The sequence below is a fragment of the Chrysemys picta genome, chromosome 6 (genome assembly GCF_011386835.1).
Source record: "Chrysemys picta bellii isolate R12L10 chromosome 6, ASM1138683v2, whole genome shotgun sequence".
Lineage (NCBI taxonomy): Eukaryota > Metazoa > Chordata > Testudines > Emydidae > Chrysemys > Chrysemys picta.
In genome coordinates this window covers 100,699,455-100,725,003 of record NC_088796.1, presented here as the reverse complement: position 1 = coordinate 100,725,003, position 25,549 = coordinate 100,699,455, and the positions used below count along the sequence as shown (strand labels likewise).

Genomic DNA, 25,549 nt, shown 5'->3' with positions numbered 1-25,549 from the left:
ACGTCTGTTAGGGCTGGTCCACACTAAGCCCCCAGTTCAAAGTAAGATATGCAACTTCAGCTACATGAATAACGTAGCTGAAGTCGAAGTATCTTAGTTCGAACTTAAATGTACTTACCGTGGGTCCACAAGCGGCAGGCAGGCTCCCCCGTTGACTCCGCCTACTCCTCTCACGGAGCAGGATTACCGGCGTCAACGGCCAGCACTTCCGGGATCGATTTATCGCGTCTAGACAAGACGCGATAAATCGATCCCAGAAGATCGATTGCCTGCCGCCGAACCAGTGGGTAAGTATAGACGTACCCTTAGTCTATAAGGTGCCACAGGACTCCTTGTTGCTTTAGACTAAAAATAGAATTTTCAAAAGCAACTAAGTTACTTAGGATCTCAAGTCCCATTGGCTTCCAGTTAAACGTAGGAGCCTAGTACTTTGGGAAATGGAATTTAGGATCTGAAGTCACTTAGGTGCTTTTGAAAATTTTACTGTAAACCTTTTTTGACATTCAGAAGTATCCATCTGTCATTTGACTCCTAAGTTAGCTGGTGTATTGAACTGGCCTTTTTTTGAAATACTGTTTCCACAGATATGCCTTACAATGAGAGGGGACAAAGATTAACAGGTAGGTTGTCAATTCTCTTCCTTTTATATGAACTGAGAGAGAGCCTATAGTATTTTAGGGCTTGCCTACATTTGTGCTGCTGTAGTGCTTCAATGTAGAAATTACCTATGCCAATGGAAGAGGTTCTTCTGTCAGCATAGTTAACCCAGGTTGATGGAAGAATTTTTCTGTTGACCTATCACTGTCTATACCAAGGGGTAGGTCGTCTTAACTAGTTGCTCAGGGGTGGGGATTTTTACACCCCTGAGTGACATAGTTGGGTCAACCTAACATTTATGTGTAGACCAGGCTTTAGTCTTTAAGGATCTACAACAGCTACATTGCTATTTAATGCCAATTTAGTTTATATGTAAATCCCTCTTTGCCAGTTCCTCATATGTAATGTTTATTATTATTTATTTGTATTACAGTATGGATGGCCCCGATCAGTATTGGTGCCGCATTATGATGCAAGTTCCTGCACAAACACATAAGAGATAATCCCTTTCCCAAAGAGCTTGTAGTCTAAATAGATGAAATTAATTGATTCAAAGGCCAGAAGGGACCACTGTGATCATGTAGTCTGACTCCTGAGTAGGTCACAGAACTTCCCTAAAATAAACAAAGGGTGGAAGAGAGGGATGCAACACACAAGCAATGTGATCAAATCAGAGGTTGCAGAAGGTCACCAGAAATTTTTTGTTCTGTGGTTATTAGGGGGTTAGGTGGAATAAGGAGGATATGAGTTAATAGAACAGACAGAGGAAGGTTCAAGATACACAGAGGAAGATAGTGAAAAGAGGGTAGGAGAAGGAGGTGACCGAGGTGTCAGAAGGTGACAAAGGAAAAGAGCCTGGATGGCATGAGAAGTGGACTGGAGGTGTTGAGAAGAAGAGGGGAGGGAGAGCTCAAAAGCAACAGCCTATCAGCAGAGGGGAAGAATGTCTAGAGAAAAACAGGGAGAGTCCTCTGACATGGCCGGTGTCTAGAGGCTGTGAGGGTGCAATGATTCTGTTGGAGGCTGCTGTTTCCTCCTGGGCTGGGTCTGCCCTGGAGGTTTCTTCCTCTTGAGCCTGAAAAGGGTGGAGCTTCATGGGTCCAGTGTGCATTTACAATCACACCTGTGTATGACACATTTAATTGTTTGCAGGTTTTTGTTTTGCAACTAAATTCTAAATTCATTTTGGGGAAAAAATTCTTGTCTTACTTCAGGAATGATCTGTGTATATTGAAACTGTGTGTGTGTGTGTGTGTGTGTGTGTGTGAGAGAGAGAGAGAGAGAGAGAGAGAGAGAGAGAGAGAATAAAAAGCATATGTATACTAGATAAGTTCATAGAGGATAGGTCCATCAATGGCTATTAGCCAAGATGGTCAGGGACACAACCCCATGCTCTGGGTGTCCCTAAACCTCTGACTGCCAGACTGACTAGATGACAAGGGATGGATCGCTTGATAATTTGTTCTTCTATTCATTCCCTCTGAAGCATCTGGCACTGGCCACTGTCAGAAGAAAGGATACTGTGCTAGATGGAGCATTCACTGTCCTAGACAAACCAAAGAAAACCTCATGAGATTGTTGGCTAGGGAACTCTACATAAGTGGAGGCTATTATTAAATATTTTGTTGTCCCTAAAGAAAATATAACTGGAACAATAGGAGATGCATGTGCCTGCTCTTGAGGAAAAGCCTATTGTCATGAATACCTTCTAGATATAGTTCAAAAACGTTCATCTTTATGTACAGATTGCTACCATAATGCTGCCAAGGTCAATTTCAGCTTGGGTTATTAGACATGGTAGTGCCAGTTGTGCAAGTTAAAGCTCCTTGGGCATCCGATGTCTTCAAATATTTCTTCAGGTTGTGCATTTGTGAAATGATACTTGTCATGCTCATTCAGGACAATTCATGTCTTTCTCCAGACTACATTTATGGTGCACTCTCGAGAGGAAATAGTAGCAAAGTACCATTCTACCAGATTCTGTAGGCTCCTTAGTGCATGAAGTGTAAGAGACAATATAGCGTAATGAAGATTTAAATTTGATTCCTTCAGGATTGTGTAGATTCTATGAGTCCTTTTCTTTCAAGCCCTGTAAGTAATTGCAGTTTTTAACTCTCACCGTGCTGTTTTTTTACTTCCATGATGCTCTATCTCACATTAGCCAAATATTTTGAAGCATTGTAAAATGTCCAGATGGAAGGAACATACCAGGGTCACATACTATAGATAAAATAGGAGTACGTTCCTATATATCACAGTGATGAGCATGTGATAGGTGGATAGATGTGGTCATTTAAAGTGAGTTGAAAGCCATCTAATCAGCACAGTCCCTTCACAACACAGCTATTAATGTTTGTGAATAAAGAAACTGCTATGGGAATTGGAATCTGCTATTGATAATATAAAAGCAATTTAAGTACATTTTAAACCTATTTAAAAATTATGCTGTGTTAACCCCACATACCCAATTCACATCTATGCTGCAGAATTTACATTTTTCTCTTTAATGCTTTAGACAGAATTATAAATAAAAATACATTTTCCATCTGGTTCATGAGGAATTTCACAAACAATTTCTTCCAAATTACAACAGCAGGCACATTTCAAATTTTTCAGCCAGAAAACTTGCCCCATAATGCAATTTAAGTAAAAGTCTAAATGAAAACCACAGATCTAAACACTCTGAAATTTGGAAAAGTTTGGCGTGACAGTGACACCTCTTGCAGCTCAAACCCATCTATAATCCTGGGGCAAAAATCCCAGTTCTATTTGAAGTCAATAGGACTATTATTATTCATTTCACTAGGGCCAGGATTTAGGCTACTTTGCAACTGGACTGTACTTAAGTCAAATGTAATGGATGAGGAGCTGCTGACATGAACGAGGCCAGAACACATACTAAGAGGCATTCAGAGTCATACATGTAATTGTTGTGCCACTGGTTTTCAACATCTTCACTTTTACGAGTACATGTACCAGCTCATTTACTCCTGGTATCAACTTAGTGTGATTATTATGACCTGCCTTTATATAAAGTCAGGAGGCCAAGTTAAAAGCCCAAGAAACAACTTATCTCATTCCAGACCTCTTCTTTCATGGTAATTCTTTCTCATTAATGTATATCAGTGAATCACCATCAAGAGATATGGCCATGTCGCGTCTTCCAGTTCAGGGTGAAAAGGAAGGCTTACATTTAAAAAGCTCTACATGCTGGATGCATGTACAGAAACTGGGAAGTTAGTTTTCATGCACAAATAGGTACACACAGAAATAGAGGGATAAAGCACTTTGAAATTGGTGCAAATATGTACATGCTCTCTGATAATGGGATTTTACCTTTAGATGACTTTGGCTGCAGTTGGCTATGACCCAAAAATCATTACCATCTAAAGTCCATTGGATGGTCTACATGAAATGAATGGGTGCTCTTATTTCAGGTCCTGATGGAAGGTAACTACACCACAAAATACCAACTATAGCCATTACACTGGCTAGCAGTCTCATCAGAGAGGCCAACATGAGCATGTGCATGAAGCCTGACCTATCCTTTTCCAGACAGAGGTGGTCTCTTCAGGTGAAAACTGAGTTACCTATCTGAGGTGATGTGACAGAAGCAATCCTTGACCTGAAATGCTGTGAATATTGATCATGCACAATCTTTGTACTAGAAATGGTCAAGAAATGTGTGTGAGAGAATTTTTTTTTTCTAAAAAGTTTTCTTCCACTTTTCATTCAAATTTAGAGTTTTAAAATATTTACAAATAAGCCAATCAAACAAATAAAATAAAACTCACAACCAACTCTACAGCTGTCCAGCAAATAGAGGGAAACATGCTTTTTTGTTGGGATTTGAAATGTTGACAAAAAATCATATTTTTTTATTTTATACTGTTATGTGTATTTCAGTGGAAATGTTGTTATATAGTAGATCCTATTCTAAGGATTAGTTCTCTATTTGTTTTCCTTTTTTATCAGAAATGGGTCCAGATCAAATCTCCAGATTCATATTCAAAATCAGATTTCTTGTCTCTGTAATGGGCTGACACCACCTTTCCCCCACGTCCAAACATTGCATAGGATGGGGATTTGCAAGCCAGATCCAAATCCAAAATTCCCCAAATTTTAGAGTGCTGGATTTAGTGTTCAGATTTAGCAGATTATAAATAAATAAATCTTCGGGCTGTAAACTTGCATCCAAACCAAAATCAGTTTTTTTATCTTAGCTCATTTCTATTTAATATACACAATGACAATATCAAGTTTCAGACCATGCTTGCAGTTTATTATGCCATGCTAATTTTCTCACAGTTCTAGGGGTTTGAGTTTTATGCACATAAACATTTGGTTCAAACCAAAAATAAATATTTATACAACTGAAAAGTGTTTAATTCTTCAACAGTAAAAAACAACAAGTGATGTAATAACAAATTGCTAGAGTCAATCTCAAAGACATGTATGTTATTAGTTGAGGCATACAAATGAAAACAGTATTTAAATATACATTTAAAAAGCTTTGCTTTATGCAGTAAACATCTAATTTCCTTTTATTCACATATAATGTTTCATTGTGATCTTCTGCTAGAGCCTCCTCAAGTATGAAATGAATGTAAATACAAATGATACCTACATAAGCCTGATCCTGTCAAACACTTTAAGCACATGCTTAACTTTAAGCATGTGAGCAGTCCCATTGTCTATGCAGAATGGCTGCTGCGGTCACTTTCTTCTCAATGCGTTTTTAAAGTGATTTACCACAATACACAGGACGTGTGATTCTGATTTTATGTACATGAGTTTTTAAATGGTGAAACTCCATTAACGTCAAGAGTTTTTCCTAGGTTATGTAAGCATAAATGAGATCAGAATGGAGTTTGGTGAATCTGTAAGCAATAGTTAAGGTTTCATAGGCATTTCTGTTCTAACCCCCGTTTTATATCACACATGATTTTCTGAAATTGTCATCTGAGGATGAAAATATCCAGTTTTGGTCTCTCTCCCCCCTCCTTCCCCGCAATGAACATTTTTTGTACATTTTGGAAAAAGTGTTCTGCCATATTTGAGTTATAGGAGAAGTTTTAAAAATATACTTTTCTTATATTTTTACTTCAAAAAAAAATTGCAAAGTTACCCTGCAACTGCTCGCATGCCAAAGCAGCTGGGGTTAGAAAATTGAAATTTGTAGGGAAGTACCTTCATTGATGAGAAGTGACTGAGTGTTGTAGTAAAATTGGTTTTGATTTGACTGAGCTAGGAGCTTCTCAAGATAGCACCTGGTGAATGTACACTACTGTTAAGATTCTTTTAAGCATTTTTCATTCACGTTCTGAGCACATTTACTTTGCATTGCACATGGCTCACTTTGTTACACATTAAGCACCTTAGTTCCCTGAATGGCTCTGGACCAGCTAAGATCCATTTTCAAACTTCCTGTGAAATACCAGGCCAGCTGAAAGGAATCTTTCTTATCCCCCAGCAAAAGGCACCTTTAATATATGAGGATTTTCACAGACTGATAGGCAAGAGATCCTAGATTCTGTTCTGGTTTTAACAAGTATCTTTTATACAGTGAAGCCTCACACCAGCTCCCTTTGAGGTAAACAAAATGGTTACCTCCATTTAACAATGTGGTATTCGAATCTCAGTAAAATAATCAATTTTTTTGGTGTGATATTTGCATCTCATCCTCTAAGTGTCTCTTTGAAAAAGTTAATCAAAAACTTCTGTGCTACGTATGTGTACTTTAAGCTGAAGAAAAATTTGAATGATCTTATATTTTATAATGTAACACATAGTAAAAATGTATGTAGTTTTAAACTAGCCTGAGGCGTGCACACACAGACACCGTCAAGGTTACATGTGCATTTTCTGAATGTTGAGTTCTTAATTTAGCAACTTCAATGTTCTCTTAAGATTTTTTTTTTTGGTGGAATCCAGGATTGTTGGAAGACATGGGAGAGGGAGGAGACCTCCAGACCTTTGCCATGTCCTACCTGGCATGTAGGGGAGCTCAGTCAGTGATGAGGGCTTTTGAATCCTGCTAGCCTCCTAATCAGCTTCCCCAATTTGTCCCACCTTTTGTGTGGTATAAGGGAAGTGTTTCTCTCTGTCCTTAACTGGTCCAACTTCCCTTCTGCCCTATCTTATGGTGGTAGCTTTTCTTTGTGCGTATTTGGAGCAAATGAGTTATCATCACTGATTGTTTAATGAGATTCTTGAGTGCTTTGTGCAGTGGCTGGCCATCTCTTGGGTTTGGGAAATATTTTTTTTCTGCTGGCTGGTTCCTCCTCCCACCCCTGCAGTGAGCTTTGGAAGGTGAATAGAGCTAGTGGGTACATCAAGGAATCTGTAGTGGGTGCTTTTGTGTTGCATTGAATGAGATTTTCAGATAACTTTCTGGTGTTTGTCACAACTTCAGCAAGAGTCTTCTGTAATAGTGGGTCATGTTATGACCATATGCTCCACCAAACTGCTGGGAGTGAGTGAGCCTCAGGATAAAATGAGCAGCCTGACTTTTACAATGAGCACAGATTAGAGATGTCCCTCACTCATGCCCATTTCTGTGCACAAGGAAGCAGCTGGGTGAGGGATTTTGATTTTGAGCTGCATCCGAATGGGCAGGCCATATGGTTCCTATGTTGTTGGGCCTGCTATAGCCTTTGGATGAGAAGGGAGCTACACTGAACTGTTTCTCAGCTGAGAACTGAAACTGAAGTGGCTCTCAGTGTAGAGATTACAAAGCAGGGTCATGACCATCCTTCCCTTCTTGCATTACATAGGGGAGGGGTTTCCACTATTTGGGAGGGGTTTCCAAGCTTTCCCATATGTAATATGGAAAAGGTAGAAACCACTGAACTGTTTGGTATGTCCAGTAACAGGTGGTGAGATTTCATAATAAGGCTAATGCCATTTTACTTAAGTGATCAACACCGATGTCCCTCACCATGCCAAGTTTTAAATTTAAAGCAAAGCACTGAGGCAAACACATTGTCATCAGACAAAGGAAAGCACTGAAGCACATGCTTGACTTTAAGCACTGGAGTAGTCCCTTTGACTTGAACCATTTAAAATTAAATACATCCCTAGGGGTTTTGCTTGAGCAGAGCCAGAATGCTCAGCACCTTACAGGATCAAGCCTCAAACTGGAGAGAAATCCTCCCTATAAGTAAAATGATAGGGAGGAAGGAGAGGGTGTGTTCCTGGTCATTTAAAAGCTTAGTGACTGGCTAGGAGTCTTAAGCCATTGTCTGGGGAGTATTCTTTAAAGATACGGTGTAACAGAAGAAAGGGAGCAGAGATTTTTTTCAGCCCATTCTTTTCTGCAGATGACTTATTTGCCTTTCCCAGTAATTGGTCTGGGGTGAGTACACCACTGTAATATATTTGGATTGCACTAATTCAATTGATACTTCTGTCAGAGCAAGAAGCTTTTCCTACCAGAAGGGTAAGAGATATACAATGAAGGGGGTGTGGAATGTCAATTTGAACTCAAAGCAGAAAAGCATAGTTTGCCGTGACAAACAACATCCAATAGTTTGATTTAATTAAGAATTTCTGTTGGAGTTTGTTTGTATTTTTTAACACAGAAAAGTTCCAATGCAATTGCAAAAGCACCAGCTGTCTCTGCAGGAGTTTAGCCTTCTCTCTTTGTAAGAAGAGCCTAGTAGAGAGGGAGGAGATTCTGGAAGCTTGGTAGCAAAGCAGTCTCTGACAGTAAAAATCGTCTGGCCTTGGCTTAACGTCAAAAGATAAAATTACCCAGTTTTAGTTTGGCTGTTACTGGAAGAAGTTGTGTGGTTGCTGTTGCTTCCATTTATTTGTTCTGCTACAGTAAAAAAAAATGCTGTTATCATTCTGGTTTTACTTTAGTTATTAGTTTGTTTTATTTAAAGAAATTAAAAGCATATAAATATATTGCTGCCCCAAACCTTGATATCTTTCCTCTACTGAAAGAAACATGGAGTATAGCAGGGGTGGCCAACCCGAGCCTGAGAAGGAACCAGAATTTACCAATGTACATTGCCAAAGAGTCACAGTAATACGTCAGCGCCTCCCCCTCCCTCCCCACACCTCCTAATCAGCTGTTTCGTGGCGTGCAGGAGGCTCTGGTGGGGATGGGGAGGAGCAAGGGCACTGCAGGCTCAGGGGAGGGGGCAGGAAGGGGTGGAGTGGGGGCAGGGCCTGTGGCAGAGCCAGAGGTTGAGCAGTGAGCACCCCCCGGCACATTGGAAAATTGGGAGTCGCATAATAACTTCTGAAGAGCCGCATGTGGCTCTGGAGCCACAGGTTGGTCACCCCTGAAGTATAGGAACATAGACCAGTATGATCCAGTGCGGTAATTCCTAGCTAGTCTCCAGCTGTGAAGAAGAAGAAGAAACCCTGCAGTAGTTAGGTATTGGGATAACCTGACCCTTGGGCAAAGTTTCTTTCTACAATAGAAATTTGCATGTGCCCTGTGGCATTATGATAAAACATGAGGCTATTTGCAAGACAGATGGAAGATGGGAGGGTGATGTAGTGGTACTCTTCTAAGCTACCTCCACAAAATAGGCTGCACCTGTGATTTGCCTAATGGAAATGCCACTTATAGTAGATTGTGCAGTTATTCAAAATATGATAATGTGTGCCTGTGGCTCCACAGGACACTTCCAGTTTGGTTGTGGCTTGAATGCTTGGGAAAATTCATTAGCATTTGCTAGCCGGGGGTCAGACTAGATGATGATGATTTCTTCTGGTCTTAAAAAAAAATCTATAAATATACCTATTGGCCCTGCTGGGCTCTTTGGGCTTGGCTCCTTGATTGTGGGGGGCAGAGAGGGGAAAAGGGTGGTGGCATTTTCCAAATGCCATCCATATGTGGCACCAAAATGAGCCCTTACTCACAGTAAATAATGCAGATCTGTTATCCTCCTTTTTCCTACTTGAGGAATGGCATAGTTAACAAGTTTGACATCTAAACTTCCATCACTGAGCATCTGAGTTAACTCCTCAGCAAGATGAACAGGGCAGCTCACATTTCTCAGAGCTATTGCTCAGAGCTTACTACAGACTCATCTCTATATCAGTTACACTCAGCTATAATTTTGAGGTTCTCTCTAAACCATAACAGCAAAAGATTTACTTTTTTTTTTAAATTGAAACCTGAGATTCTGGAGAACAAGATAGTAGCTTCAGAGAGATACTGATATGGTGTATGGATGTGTGCTGGCTGTTTCCAAAACTTGGCTGTAGAAGAAACCCAAGTTTGATGGGTGTTTTTGTTCATTCCCAATGTTGCTGTCTCTTATGGCTGGCAAGGAGTAGCAGTTGCTATTTAGATAACGTACACAGGTTTTGCAGGAAGAAAGTGGTTTGTATTACTCTGCACAGGAGGACAATTATGGGATAACCTGTCCATTACAGGCAATTTTTCCTAACCATGTTAATTAGCGGTTGGCTTGTGCCTTGAAGCTTGAGGGTTTATATTCCTGTTTTTCACCCTTTTAAATATAACTATGGATGCTTTTTATTAACCAAATACATATCTTTTATTTTAAATTCCACTATGCTCTTGGCCTCAATGATATTTTGTGCCAATGAAATCACGGATTTAGTCATATATTGCATAAAATGTATTTCCTCTTATCTGTTAAAAATGGTTTCCTCTTACTTTCATTGACTGTCCCCTTGTTTGTTGTAAGGGTATGCAAATGCCCAATTTACTTGTCTATAGCATCCATTGCTTTGCTTTCAAATCCTGTGTTTTATATTTCCCTACATTAGTGGTAGTCAATAGGTGTTCTGGGGGAGTCAAATCCAGACCACCAGGTACTTTTGAATGGCCCGCAAAACCTTTTAATTTACATATTATCATCATTATTGTTGTTATTTTGTACAATTTTCTTTGGGGTCTGGACTATACATTGATCAAGAAATTTGGACCTTGACAAAAAATAATTGACTACCTCTGCCCTACATCATTGGTACCAGTATGAATCATGATACTTAATGTATCATTACATCTGTCATCTTTATGGATAGTGTGCAACTCACTACCGTATGGCTACCACATCACCAGATATTGATGAGCCAGAACCTCAGCTAGTATAGATCGGTAGCTCCGTTGAAGCCAATTGAGCTTCACTGATTTACACCGGCTGAGGAACTGGTCTTGTGTTTCTAATAGAATTTTCTGTCACTGCAGCCTACCTACATCTCACAGCTGTATTATTGTCTACTGGAGGGACTTCCACGGTATGTACCAAAAAAAACCTAACCGCACCAACCTTTTCTATCAGAAGGTGGGTGTCAGCTTTTCCACCTTGATTTCCTCCCATCGTGATACCAGCTTCTTCAACTGAACGATCAGGGAAGCTATGACTGAGTACTGCTCTGATGTCTCCATATGCTGTCTTTGTATTTAAGTATTCTGCCCATCTCTGCTCCAGTTCAAATACAAGATGCTGTACTTAGGCTGTAAGGACTGTGAGTCATTTGCACCAAGTGCATGTGCATTATGCAAATCAAATAGTCATACATTTTATATCTGGGCTATGAACTTTGTAGAACCATGATTAATCCAATGCTGATCTTCTACCTCCATTGTTACATTAGCAGGGCCGGCTCTAGGCACCAGCAAAACAAGCAGGTGCTTTGAGCAGCACATTTGCAAGGGGCGGCATTCGGGTCATCCTTTTTTTTTTTTTTTTTTAACTCACTTCCTCCCCTCTAACAACCCTGCAGAAGCGGAGCCACAGAGCACCTGGGGATCCAGCATGGGGGCTGAGAACCCACGGGACCCTGGGAGCTGTAGTTCCTTGCCTAGCTCCTTGCCTATAGAGCCAGACCTGGAGCAGGGAAAGAACTACATTTCCCAGCAATTCCCTGGCAGCTATCAACAGGAAAAGGAGGGGTAGGGAGTGAGGTAGCTGAGACCTCATGCTGCAGCTTGCTGTGAGTTGAAAGGGGTGGCCCTGTGAATGGGGAACAAGTGTGCCCAAGGAGTAGGCTTTGCCCCAGATATCCCCTTCAGAAGACTTCCCCAGACTGGATTAGGGATACTGGTGTGACCTCACCTTGCAAAGAAGGAACTGGGTGAACTAAATGGACAATGCCCTGCTCTATCTGAAGCCTAGCAAGGGAGGTACATGGATCCCACTAGAATTTAAAATGAAAAGTAAGGGAGAAGAGGCTCTGCTAGAGGACTTGGGCAGCTTTAGATACAGTACCAGGCACTTAGGAGGATTTCCACTTCTGAGCCATGGAAGCAGAAATTGACTTTTCCTTTTCAGATTTAGCTAATATTAAGAAAGGGAATCTAGCACCTGCCTTCCAGATTTGAACACCCTCAGAATTCAGGAGTGCTCACGCTCAATTTGGGCAGCTGTTACTTCATTTCTCCCAAATCAAATATACTGATCCACTGTAACTTGTTGTAGAAAAAGTAGGATAAAATTGAGCAAGAAATGCTTCCCAGTGGTTTTTAGGACTGGGATTGCTATTTTCAACAGCCATTGCTTTTTTTTTTTTTTTTTTTTTTTTTTTTAAGTTTTATTTGTTTAAAAGGAAGACAGTGATATTGCATTGGCAAATTCCCCATAGAAACAAAGAGTGGACAAAAGAATAATAAAGACACCTCAAGGTTTCCTCATTTATGTTGGACAGTCTTATAATATGCATCCAGGTTTCAGAGTAACAGCCGTGTTAGTCTGTATCCGCAAAAAGAAGAACAGGAGTACTTGTGGCACCTTAGAGACTAACAAATTTATTAGAGCATAAGCTTTCGTGGACTACAGCCCACTTCTTCGGATGCATATAGAATGGAACATATATTGAGGAGATATATATACACACATACAGAGAGCATAAACAGGTGGGAGTTGTCTTACCAACTCTGAGAGGCCAATTAATTAAGAGAAAAAAAACTTTTGAAGTGATAATCAAGCTAGCCCAGTACAGACAGTTTGATAATAAGTGTGAGAGTACTTACAAGGGGAGATAGAGTCAATGTTTGTAATGGCTCAGCCATTCCCAGTCCTTATTCAAACCGGAGTTGATTGTGTCTAGTTTGCATATCAATTCTAGCTCAGCAGTCTCTCTTTGGAGTCTGTTTTTGAAGTTTTTCTGTTGTAATATAGCCACCCGCAGGTCTGTCACTGAATGACCAGACAGGTTAAAGTGTTCTCCCACTGGTTTTTGAGTATTTTGATTCCTGATGTCAGATTTGTGTCCATTAATTCTTTTGCGTAGAGACTGTCCGGTTTGGCCAATGTACATGGCAGAGGGGCATTGCTGGCACATGATGGCATATATCACATTGGTAGATGTGCAGGTGAACGAGCCCCTGATGGTATGGCTGATGTGATTAGGTCCTATGATGATGTCACTTGAATAGATATGTGGACAGAGTTGGCATCGGGGTTTGTTACAAGGATAGGTTCCTGGGTTAGTGGTTTTGTTCAGTGATGTGTGGTTGCTGGTGAGTATTTGCTTTAGGTTGGGGGGTTGTCTGTAAGCGAGGACAGGTCTGTCTCCCAAGATCTGTGAGAGTAAAGGATCATCTTTCAGGATAGGTTGTAGATCTCTGATGATGGATGAATATGCATCCAGATATCCTCCAGTCACACAAGCTGAAAATTGTTCCACTTTACTGCAGTTCTGTGACCATATGGGAACCAAACCTGTCTGTGTTCTGTACACATCCAAAATTCCTGCTGAATGACCCATCCTGGGAGCGAGTTACCAGTGACCCAGGGCTGGGGCGGCAGGAGGGTGCAGGTTGGGGGGAGAGCCCAGAGCTGGGGCGGCAGGGGGGTGGGGGGAGGGCGCTAGTGGGGGGGGCAAAGGGGAAGCCCAGCGCTGGGGCGGCAGGCAGGGAGTGTGGGTGGGTGGGTGGGTGGGTGGGGGGAGAACCCAGGGCTGGGGCAGCAGGGGAGGAGTGGGGGGGGGGGAGAGGGGAGCCCAGGGCTCGGGTGGGGGCAGCCGAAATTTTTTTTGCTTGGGGCAGCAAAAACCCTAGAGCTGGCCCTGTACATTAGGGATTTTACTCTGAGACTAGATATTGCTTGACATAAATTTTACCTTTACATTAGATTATTTTTTACATTTATTTAGCCTCCCTTTTTTTGCTTTGATCCAATAATAATCTTTCATTGGTGGTTTAATTATTTTTTCACCAGAGTGGATCGAAAATAACAAAATTTAATTCGTATTTTGTATTTATATTGTGCCTTTTATCTGAAGATCTCAAGCATCTGAGGTTGATTTTGTATACATTTTAAAATTGGTTAACTGAGGCACATAACAGGTAAGTCCTGATCCAGCAAAGCACTTTAGCAGATGCTTAACTTTAAGCACATGGGTAGTCCCATTGCTGGATGAACAGCACAGCACCCCTTGGACCTGTGCGAATGCTTAAAGTTAAGCACATGTTTAAGTGGTTTCCTAGAATGGGGATTTAGTGATTTGCTAATGGTAATAAATGACTCAGTTATAAAGTTGACAACAGAACCCAGATTTTCTGATTCTCAGGGCTCAATTCTACTTTCAGTACAAATAAGGGGAAAGGCATAGAAATCTGTAGTTTTGTGCCAGTAAAAATATAGTTAGAAGTCGGATCAAAATCCGGCCCTGAGTCACTTGTTCAACATTTAGAAAAGAAGGCATATACCATGATTTGTTAATGACCAGAAATATTTAATACTTGCTATTAGGAGTGAAAGAAAAGTACTTCCCATTGTCACATGGTGGCTGTCCTCTTTAAAGAGGACATAGGTCTAGCCCCACCCATGACACAATTAACTCACCTCCCCAGGTGGTAAGAAGCAGTAAGTTCATGTGACTTGTGGGTGAAGTTGCTTAGTTCAGCCTCTTCGGGAAAGATCGGAGGGCCTAGGGAGAGGCAGGCATATTCTCTCTATCTAGAGAGAGAAAATTCTGTCCTGGGGCAAAGAAGAAAGACTCTACAAAGAAGCTCTGGAAGTTGGTGCTCAGCAAAAGCACAGGAAGCACTGATGGGGGGAGACTGAAAAGGGCCTGGGGAGGACTGGAAACTGAGCCAGAAGGCTTTATGAAGGGGCCTGGGTGAAGAGACAATCAGTGAATTGGATCAGAGACAAGGGTGAAGATGGAGAAGGCAAGGCTTTTCAGAGGCCTGTCAGAGCAGGGAAGAGTTACAGAGAGCAGACTCCAGGGGAGAAGGGGGACAAGAGAAGCCCCAAGACTGGGTTGTGTTTTGAGTTTTATATCAATACATTACACCTTGCAAGAAGGGGCATTACTGGACAAAAATCCAATGTGCAGAGTTTATTTAAGGAGCCCTGAAGAACGGAAACTGAAGCAGGGCACTACAGAGCTACCTCAGGCCTCAACGGGGTGCTCATGAGGGGGCTGCCTGAGCATACCCATTGCTTTGACTGTAAATCATAAAAAGCAGTATGCCCTCACTCACTTGCACTGCAGCTGATTTTCAGAGATCAAAATCGTACTCTAATTGCAATGTCCATTCATGCAAATGCTGGTATTTATGCTTCAGTCCTTCTGAGGTAACAAGGAGCGCAGCCTTTATCACACTTATTTTTTTATATATTCCACTCTTAAAGCAAATGAAACACACTACCCTTGCATATTTCTCTATTCTGAAGAATCCAAAGACAAAAAGCTTCTTAGAATAAAAGGTTCAGCTCTCCCTTCACAAAAACATTTTCTGTGATTGGCAAATCAGAAAGTGGTCAATCACAAGACAGCTATAGAGATGTTTTTCATTTCTAGTAACAGCAGGATGCTAACAGGAGAGTTAAGAAGACCAAAAAAAAAAAAAAGAGAGAAGAAAATCCATTGATTTGTTGACAGAGGCCTAGCAGCTGTCACAGTAAAACACGGTTCTCTTTCACTTAATCAATGTCAGCCTCCAACCAAATCGTTTTGTAGCCCCGATGAAAAGCAATCAAGAGGAACACCTTCATAAGCATGAAACTTGCTAGATGGAGTTCAATGAAGTGTGTCGCTAAGCTTAGGAACTCCAAGTGTGATGCATGACCCAAAAGCTAATCAGAAACACTTAACCCTTTCAAAGAAGGCAACAATTATTGGCCCCTTTTAAAGGTAGTGATTGCATTCCTATCTTGATCTATAATTTTTAAAAAATATCATGTGTCTACTTTGATGTGTCTCAAAAAGTGAGGAACTACTTTAAATATATTTGATTTTTGTGGGAGCCAGTGCAAAAACAGTGATTAATTTTGTTACCAACCTTTCACGATGTCTTCTGAGAATACTTACAGCACTAAAAGATGCCTTCATTAGTGTTTCTACCACAGCTCAAAAATTAAATGTGCTGAAGACTAGGACATTCTTCACCACTTTGTTTCTAAATGTAAGTCAAAACACTGACATTATACTCTATTATTTAACAGTTCTCCCATGCAATTAACTTAAATTTTACATCCATGAGCCTTTTATTGGCCAAAGCAGAGGGCAGAGTATGTTGTGGATCTAGGCTGCCAAGTTCATTAAAATGAAACAATAAACCAGATAGAGGGCTTTATTTTACAGTTCATTGGAGGGGATGGGCTACATCAGCAATCTTTATACCATGCCACCAGCAGTGTGCAGTGTCATGCTGTCAGAAGTGGTGGTGGCGGTGGAAGTTCACACAGAGGTATTGTTGACATCGTGGTGACTGATAATATTTTGAATGCTTCGGCAGCTATCTGCTCACTAAATGAAGGAAGAAGGTTGAAAACGAGCCATTTGCTGAATCTTAATTAAAACGAAACAAAGCAGTGGCATATGGTGCAAGGAAATGTATATCCATCAACTAGTGTGCCATTGTGACAGATGTTGCAACCCCAAGCAATATCTTTGGGGACCATATTGTATTAAGTGTATAATGGTATATGTAGGACTGTGGACCAGGGATTGTGTTCAATTCTTGAGGGTGGGGAGAGTTGCCACAACTCCACTAGGAATTAAGAATGATGAGGGGTGGTTAAGATGAACCACTCAGTTTGTCAACACTTCCACAAAGGTACCCCTTCTGTGGAGGCTTGGATATACTGGTTCAGATTGGATTTTTCAGAGACCAATTGACGAAGAAAGGACTTTTGGCATAAGAAGGCTGCTTTTAAATAGATCTGGCCTTCTTTCTGATCCAGCAGTTTGACAGGAGCTTTTGTCCAAAGGCCCCAAACCTTGCAGAAGGGTTGGAAAAACTTTTGCTTAATAGAGCCCCATAAGTCTAAGGGGTGTCCTCTGGTAAGTTTTTAGCATGCGTATAGGGACTGGTTTTGATTTTTTACATGTTTTCTCTGTAATGCTTTTACCTTAAGAATTAATGTGCTTGCTTAGAAGGTGGTGTGTGTGGTAATTTGTAACTGCTGTCAATACCTGTTTCGTAGCTCTTGGAGAGAAAGCAAAGCACAGCTGCTGGCCTTCAGGCAGATTGGCTTGCTGAGGATATCACAGTGAAAGGTAGAGAGTTGTGCAGCCTTAAAAGCCCTGGTCAGAATGTAGTGGGACAAGGGTCCCTGCCCAGAGACAGGTGAAGGCTGCAAACCTGAGTCCTGGCTGGGAACTCAGTGGATCACAGCGGGGGGGGGGGGGTGGATATACAGGTGCAGTTACCCTAGAACCATGACAGCCATCAACTAATCCAATTAGTGCAAGTAGGAACATGACAACTCTTCATTCATCGTTCCTAGCTAGTCCCTGAACTGTGCAGCACTTTGTTGTGAAAATAAACTTCTCTTGAATTCAAGCACAGGCCTAGTGGTTAAAAGCTGCTCTTCAAAATCCAGAAGTGTCACAGAGAGAGAGAGAGAGAAAGACAGAACGGCTAATTAAGTGGGAATTTCTAGAATACTTTTACTGAATTTGGATGGGAAGGCCCATACTAAGGATTTCTCCCCATGTAAACTCTCAGTCACTCCCACACTTGCTTACACGCTTATGCTCCCCAATCAATCTCACCTTAAACAGTCAATAAACGTGGCCTGAATGTTTGCTGTCGGTTTCTTCTGAATGGTACAAATGATCCTGCTTCTGGTTTTCTATAATTCTGTCCTCTTCCCCCCACCCCCCGCCATTCCTTCCAGCACTGGACAATGCATATGTCTGGCCTAAAATTCTGTTCATCTCTGATGCAGCCAATGGAAATTGACATTTCCCACTTCTCAGGTTAGCCTAATGTTAATTAAAGCATCACACTGCACTATTGCCATCTATTTTCATGAACTTCATGCTATTATAAAATAAAGCTGTTTCCACATATGAATAGATATTTAAAGTCAAATGTCAGACTCCTGAATCTGAATACGAATACTAGGATATGGATATGTTCTTATATACATTGTGGTTCAAGAAAAATAGTAAAGATATATCCATGTATAAAATATATGGTATTCAATGTATGTTTTATAGCTGGGAATATCGTGAAATGAAATCATGATCCATCGGTCTAGACTATGGAGATAGCACTATGTTGCTACTGCATATTGGCCAGACACCATTGTTAAGCTTACTGAGATCTCAGTCAAAAACATCCATTATCACATGAAATTATTCATCCAAATTTTCAAAGCAACAATTAAAATAAAAATGTGCATCTGAAAGGCCTGGGATGAAGTAGCACTGAACACAGAGCCCTTTAAACGCTGAATACTAGTTTGTTGGATGTTGCATAATTTTTCAACCCTGACTAAAGCACTACTAATTTATCCTCAGTGAAAATTACTGAAACCCAGAATATTCGCTAATGAAAGTGGAGATCTGTAAATTACATTTATAGTGTGATGTTCATGCTAATGGTAGTAGTGTTCCTGAGAATAAAACACACACAAGTAAAATTTTGTGAATTCTCACTCAAAAGTTCAAGGCTACTTAAATCTCTTTCAATTATCTCTTTCAAAATAGAGTCAGACATTAGTATGGATTTTGTTTTACTCCATTAAGGTCTTGCCTATATGGAGAGTTAGTGCATGGCAAGCCAGGGTGAATCTACAGTGTGGTATCAGGGTCCACACTGCCCGTTAGTATCCAGTAAGCTAGCACACTGTATGTTCCCACCCTGCCTTGCCACATACTAACTCTCTGTATACACAAGCCCTTAGAGTCCTGCTATTCCTCTTGATTGTCTACTTGCTCCTGAAGTTCAATTGGCTTAATAACTGCTTTGATCAGGGACCATGTGTATTGTTGTAATCATGGCTAGTGCTGTTCTATGTGGTATAGTGCTCCAATCACAGCTCACTCTGTACTGCTGGAACTATGGAATGCAGAGGGATTGCTTCCCCAAGTTACTAGGACTATTCTTGTCGAAATATAGGATAGCAGTCACATAGGGACTGGTAAGACAAAGTCTGCATCAAGCCCTTTTGGCATGGCTTTTGTCATAGGATCTCAAAGCATGTGACTGTAATGGGTTGTGCTCACCACTGTGGCACCTCCTGCTGGTTGCTCTGGAAATTAACTCTGCCCATCAGGAGGGCGCTCTCCTCTTGTGGTATCTCACTCTCCGTCACTGCTTCTCCACTGTCTCCGCTAACTGTGGGAACCCACATCGCTCCCAGACCATGGCATCCTCTTCAGTGCACGGCCCTCCGGCTGCACCCCAACTCTGTTGTCTCTTCCCTTCGCAGTCCTTCACCTAGCCTTTTGCTGCAGTGGGCAAACTGCAGCTACTTGTCCAGCCCCTTGCAGTCCTTTGGCTGGCCACTTCCCTCGGTGGCCAAAGGGGCAAAAGGGGGGCCCAGGCCCACCTGCTACTCTGGGCCCCGACCCAGGGACCCTATAGCTGGCAGCCGCTCACTGCCTCTCCTTCCCCTCTGCCGCTACCTGCTTTCCCTGGGCCACTTCCCTGTAGCCCCAGCATGTACTCTGCCCCTGTATCAAGGCCTCGGTCTGGGAGCCAGCCAGGCTGGAGCTCCGCTTGCTCCCCTGACCCTGCCCAGCACTGCTCTGTCCCAGGTACTTCTCTCTACAGGCAGCCAGTCCTTCTCCCTCAAGCTCAAGGGGAACTATTTATATCAATGTGACTGCACATGGTGCAAGTCAGTGACAGATTTGTTGCTCAGATTCTGAGAATTCCATATACGGGGTGGAAAAAACCCTGTGAAGTCAAAGGCAGTGAAAGCATAAGTATTGCTGATTTAATTCCAGGTGGAAAACATTTTGTGCAGTTGTCAGAGAGACACTGAAATGGCTTCCAGAATGTGAAGGAAGCATTAAACACTGACTGGAATGCAGCTTCTGTTGAAAGAGAGCCTTTCCTTCAGCAGAAAGCTTCCCTTGTAACAAATCCTCCCTGGTCAATTCAGATGAGTGGTTTGTATTATGGCCAATAGTAATAAATATTACAAAAGGAGAACTCTCCTTGCATTACAATACACAAAACTCCTTTTAACAAAGGAAAACCACGATTTCCCCCTCTTCTCGTTTGACTCAAGAAAGGGCACAAAATGCCTGCTGGTCTCTTCTAACAGGATCTTCTCTGAAGTGGCAGAATTTTGGCAAACCAGTATTGCTGACATGTAGATATTTGATGGGCTGTGTGCTGTGAGTGTTGTAGAATCATAGGACTGGAAGAGACCTCGAGACTTCATCTAGTCCAGTCCCCTGCACTCATGGTAGGGCTAAGTATTATATTATATAAACCATCCATAACAGGTGTTTGTCTAACCTGCTCTGAAAAATCTCCAGTGATGGAGATTCCACAACCTCCCTAGGCAATTTATTCCATTGCTTAACCACCCTGACAGTTAGGAAGTTTTTCCTAATGTCCAACCTTACTGCAATTTAAGCCTATTGCTTCTGTCCTATCCTCAGAGGTTAAGAAAAACAATTTTTCTCCCTCCTCCTTGTAACAAACTTTTATGTACTTGAAAACTACATGTTATCATGTCCCCTCTCAGTTTTCTCTTTTCCAGACTAAACAAACCCAATTTTTTCAATCTTCCCTCATAGGTCATGTTTTCTAGACCTTTAATCATTTTTGTTGCTCTTCTCTGGACTTTCTTGTACTATTATGTTTCTTGGGGAAATTCTCTTGTAGGCAAAACTCAGTTTGACTATTGGCCATTTTTAATGCAATTGCTGGGACTTTGTATGTGCTAGAAGTTTGCTCTGTGAGGTCAAGGTGAGACTTGCCTGTCCAATACTCACCAACATCACAGCCTCTGGTTCTGCTATATACCAGGAGATTCTTTAAAATGCCAGTTGTGCAATGTAAAGGGCCAAGTTGAGAGAGTCCATTATTTAGTGGATATAGCACTGGACTAGGACTCAGGAAACCTGGTTCTATTCCTGGCACTCACTGATCTGCTGTGTGACCTTGGGCAAGTTACTTCATCTTTCTGTGCCTCTGTTTCCCATCCCATCCTTCATCGGTCTTGTCCATGTGGACTGTAAGCTCTTTGGGGGCAGGAACTGTCTGACACTATGAATTTGTACTATACCTAACACAATGGGGTCCTGATTTCAGCTGGGCATTACTGTTACACAAATAATTAATCATAACAGTGTTTATCACTGAATTTATGAACATGCTGGATGTCTTCACCGAGAAATACCTGCACCCTGGCCCCCCTCCAGAGCCTACCGTAGTTAATGGCAAGGCCTCCATTGACTTTGGTGGGCTTTGGACAAGATCCCTGTGAACAACCTTGCTTCACTGGAGAATACAAAAAGCTTTGACAGAGCCATTGCTTCTTGTGTAGATGATGCTCCACAATATTTTTTGTAACTTCATTTCATGCCATAATGCTACATAGCACACTGTAAATGTATCCCCCAATGTCTGGGATTTATATGTGCTTTACACCCCTTTCACAATGATATAATGCAGTCTGACACACCATAAATTGTTTTGAATAATGCATTATTTCAGAAGCTATGAGAATATCTAAACATTGGGTGCTTTTGCTCAAAAACTGATTGTTACTCCAATTTTATTGCTACTTCAAATTAATCCAGCTACTCAGGGCCCAAGCAAAAAAATTTTCCCGTGGGGCCCCCCCCGCCCCCCCCCCAATTCCACCCCTTCCCCGCTCTATCCCAACCCCTTTCCCAAATCCCCAGCCCCGCCTCCTCCCTCGGGCACGCCGCATTTCCCCTCCTACCTGGGAGGGAGGGTAGAGAAGCGGAGCGGCGGCGTGCTCGGGGGAGGAGGCGGAGGTGAGCTGGGGGGGGGAGCAGTTCCTCTGCCCCCCCACCCAGGGTTACTTCCTGTGGCCCTCCCCATGCCCCTCACCGCCACAGCTCACCTACACTCCGCCTGCTCCCCTGAGCGCACCTCCGCCACTCTACTTCTTCCCCCTCCCTCTCAGGCTTGCCGCAAAACAGCTGATTCACGCAGCAAGCCTGGGAGGGAGGGAGGAGAAGCAGAGTGGCAGCGCGCTCTGGGGAGCAGGCGGCAGTGGAGCAGAGGTGAGCTGGGGGGGAGTGGTTCATCTTCCCCCCTCCCGGTTACTTCCTGCAGCCCACCTCGCGCCCGCCACCACCGCAGCTCACCTCCACTCAGCCCACCTGCGCCCCAAGCCAAAAAAAAAGGGAGCCGGAGTGCTGCCCCTTGGAAAGTGCTGCCCCAAGCATGTGCTGCCCCAAGCACATGCTTGGAGCGCTGGTGCCTAGAGCCGGCCCTGCAGCTATGTGTTGGAGTGAGATGGGTAGGGGAAGGAAGTTTGTTTGGTATTTGTTGGTTTAAAAAACCAAAATGCTTACCATCGAGAGGTAATCAATCAATTTGTGTTTTGTGGTTGTAGTTCGTATAGTGCAAATATTTCACCAAAGCAGCACACACCATAGGAGCATCTGAGTCTAGCCGCGATAAATCGACCCCCGAGCGCTCTCCCGTCGACTCCTGTACTCCAGCGCCACGAGAGGCACAAGCAGAGTCGACGGGGGAGTGGCAGCAGTCGACTCACCGCAGTGAAGATACCACGGTAAGTCGATCTAAGTATGTTGACTTCAGCTACGTTATTCAAGTAGCTGAAGTTGCATAACTTAGATTGATACCCTCGCCGCCCCCCCACTAGTGTAGACCAGGGCTTAGAGAGGGAAGAGTTAGGCTCCTTAATTTTTTTATTCTTGTTTGAAAATGAGCACAAGCATGTATAAATATAAAACTGCAGAACAAAGTATAATAGGAGCATCTCAAAAAATCATCCAGTTTTTCCCAAATGCACTCACTGTGGAACAACTAGCCCACATGCCCTGGGTTTTAATCCACCTTCTTTCTCTGTCTGACCCATTTAATCTTCATTTAATTATGCTCATCGCTGTAGTATCTGAATGACACTCAAGAGGTAATAATCACAATCACAAATGGCCAGTAATACAGAATCTATTTTTTCTTGCTACTTTTCCCCCAAGATATTCACAGCAATTTGTATATAAAATATTTTTCCTTTCTCCTTTCCTGCCTCTCGTACTACCGTGCTACTTCTTCTCTTCTCTCTCACATTCCTCTTTCCTTCTACCTCTTCCTTTTGCTCTCATCTTATTTTTGTTTTTAATAATTGTGGTTATGATACTTAGCTCTTACATGCTACTTTTTGTTGCAGCTGCAGGAATATTCTGCGATATTCTGTCTTAAAACTTACTATTTCCACAAACATTCTTGTCAATTAGTTTCTATGCTAGAATACTTGCAGAAGGCAAACCCAAAAGGGGAGTGGAAACAGTCAAAGCAAATTCATTTAAAATGTTGAAAGAATATTAATGGAATAATGATTTTTATTTTTGTTTCTGCTCTAGTTATAACAGATTCTTCATTTTTACATATATTCGGCAGAACTACAAGTTGTTACAATATACTATGGGTGAAATTCACCCCTCTGCAAAGGACCAGCACAAGATCAGTTAATCACTTAAGACCTCTTTTGAACTGAAGTATATTTCTTGTGGTTTCAGTTTTCCTGTGAGATAAAGCACTGTGCTGCAGCTGTTAAGAAGAGCACTCCAGTTAATTTTTAATTCAGTTTTAGGGTGAAATTCACCCCTGTGCAGAAGAATAACGCAAAGTTTAAGGGAAATGTATGTGATTTATATAAAGGCCTCATGCCAGGCTTCCACACAGGAATGTATTTTGCCCTATATCTCAATTAGAAATGAACTGTAGAACTCTCCTAAAGACACTGAGCAGTAGCAAATAAAGCAAAGGAAAATGAAAACCACAATAAACATTTATAGACACCACAAGTTAATGATATTTTCAAAGAATTATAAGAAATTGCAGTAAACAATTGGAGAGTGCTTTTGGAGGTTCCAGAATAGGAACCAACTACAATATCTAAACTATCCATCCACAATATGTCAACCCTATCTGTCCATGCAATTCAGATATTTACCTCTTGATTACTTGCTGTATATTGGGATAATGTCTTTTAATCTGATGAGGAGACTTGTGCAACAAAGGCAAGCATCTGTAATAGTAGATCAGTATTAACTGAGTAGTGCACTTAACTAACCCCGTGCTGTCTCTGAAGAGAGATTGTTTTTCAGAGTGCATATGCAATCCCTTTATTTCATATCTTTCTCTGCTTCACCTGTACTCTATCTTCTAATCTATTTACATTAAGATTGAGTAAAATTTTCAAAAGCACCTAAGTGATTTAGGACCCTAAGTGCCATTAACTTTCCAGAGCTCCTAAATCATATAGTAAAATCTTCAATAGCACCTATGTGTAATTAAAAATAAGAACAGTTTCAAACAGCTCCATTCAAACAAACAAACAAACATATCTATCCCCAAAATATAGTTTCTTTCCATCAAATTGGCCAAGGCAATATTTAAGGACAGGCTTAAGGACTAATATCTCATGACTCATCAGCATTAGAAATGGCCAAGGATGCACGATATAATAATTAAATGGCTCAATAATTTATCACATGGACAACACTACCACATAGGTACTGTGTATATGGGTATGTATGCACATTTAGTGGAAACATTTTTATGGCAATACCATTAGATTTTAAGTCTTGCCACCATTATATGCAGAGTTTGGAAGGTAATTCTGAATGTTATTTGATCAATAGAGGTGATGAATCATCAACTGGGTTTCTTTTATGAGCACTACATTTATTTAAAAAACAAGTGAAAAACAATCCATTGGAAAAATCTACATTAACTCTTATCTCCTCCTACCTAAAAATATACACATAGACATCTTTACTTTGGGGGGAAATGGTCACTAACTAAACCTAAAATTGAAAAGCACCTCAGCATTACAAAATTGCTTATTTTCCTCAGGAATGCAGAAAAAGTGAAAATGAAGACCTTGTCCAAATGCAAACCCACCCTTAAATGAACTGTGAATGCCAATAAATTAAAGCACTGGTTTGGCAAGTACAGTTCCAAACAACACATTTAGACAGCAGTACCTAGGTGTTATTGCTGGATCTGAAATGTGCTCCTATAGACTTAGCAGCCTGATTAGGTGCTTACACAGAGCAAAACAGATATTCTGCCACACTAATGCGAGACAGTTTCTGCATTAATAACTCTGACAGCAGGCTTATAAGCAATGTGCAAAGATCTTGTCACAAATATATTCATTAATTCATATATCCCCCCTCTATTTTATGCTTCACATATAAAGAATAAGACATGTTGAAAACTCTAAAATCTAATGACTTATGGGGGGTTGGAACCTAAAGCAACACATGCAGCACTGAAGTCAAATTTTATTTAGCTTTCCACTTTAAGAAGAGAAATACACCTCTACCTCAATATAACACTGTCCTCGGGAACCAAAAAATCTTACCGCATTATAGATGAAACTGCGTTATATTGAACTTGCTTTGATCCACCGGAGTGCGCAGCTCCTGTCCCCCCTGAGCACTGCTTTCCCCCATTATATCCGAATTCATGTTATATCCAGGGCCGGCTCCAGGCACCAGCTTAACAAGCAGGTGCTTGGGGCGGCCAAGGGAGAGGGGCGGGACCTGCGGCAATTCAGGGGCGGCAGGTCTCTCACTC

At 41.7% G+C, this 25,549-nt stretch overlaps 1 long non-coding RNA gene across 1 annotated transcript in view; it reads right to left on the bottom strand.

Moving 5' to 3' along the window:
* Positions 1 to 25,549, bottom strand: part of LOC101946321 (uncharacterized) — a 91,341-nt gene that overhangs the window by 17,803 nt on the left and 47,989 nt on the right. Inside the window, exon 2 of the long non-coding RNA XR_508807.4 lies at positions 15,853 to 15,940. This is a non-coding gene — a long non-coding RNA (uncharacterized LOC101946321). The remainder of the gene's footprint in view (positions 1 to 15,852; positions 15,941 to 25,549) is intronic.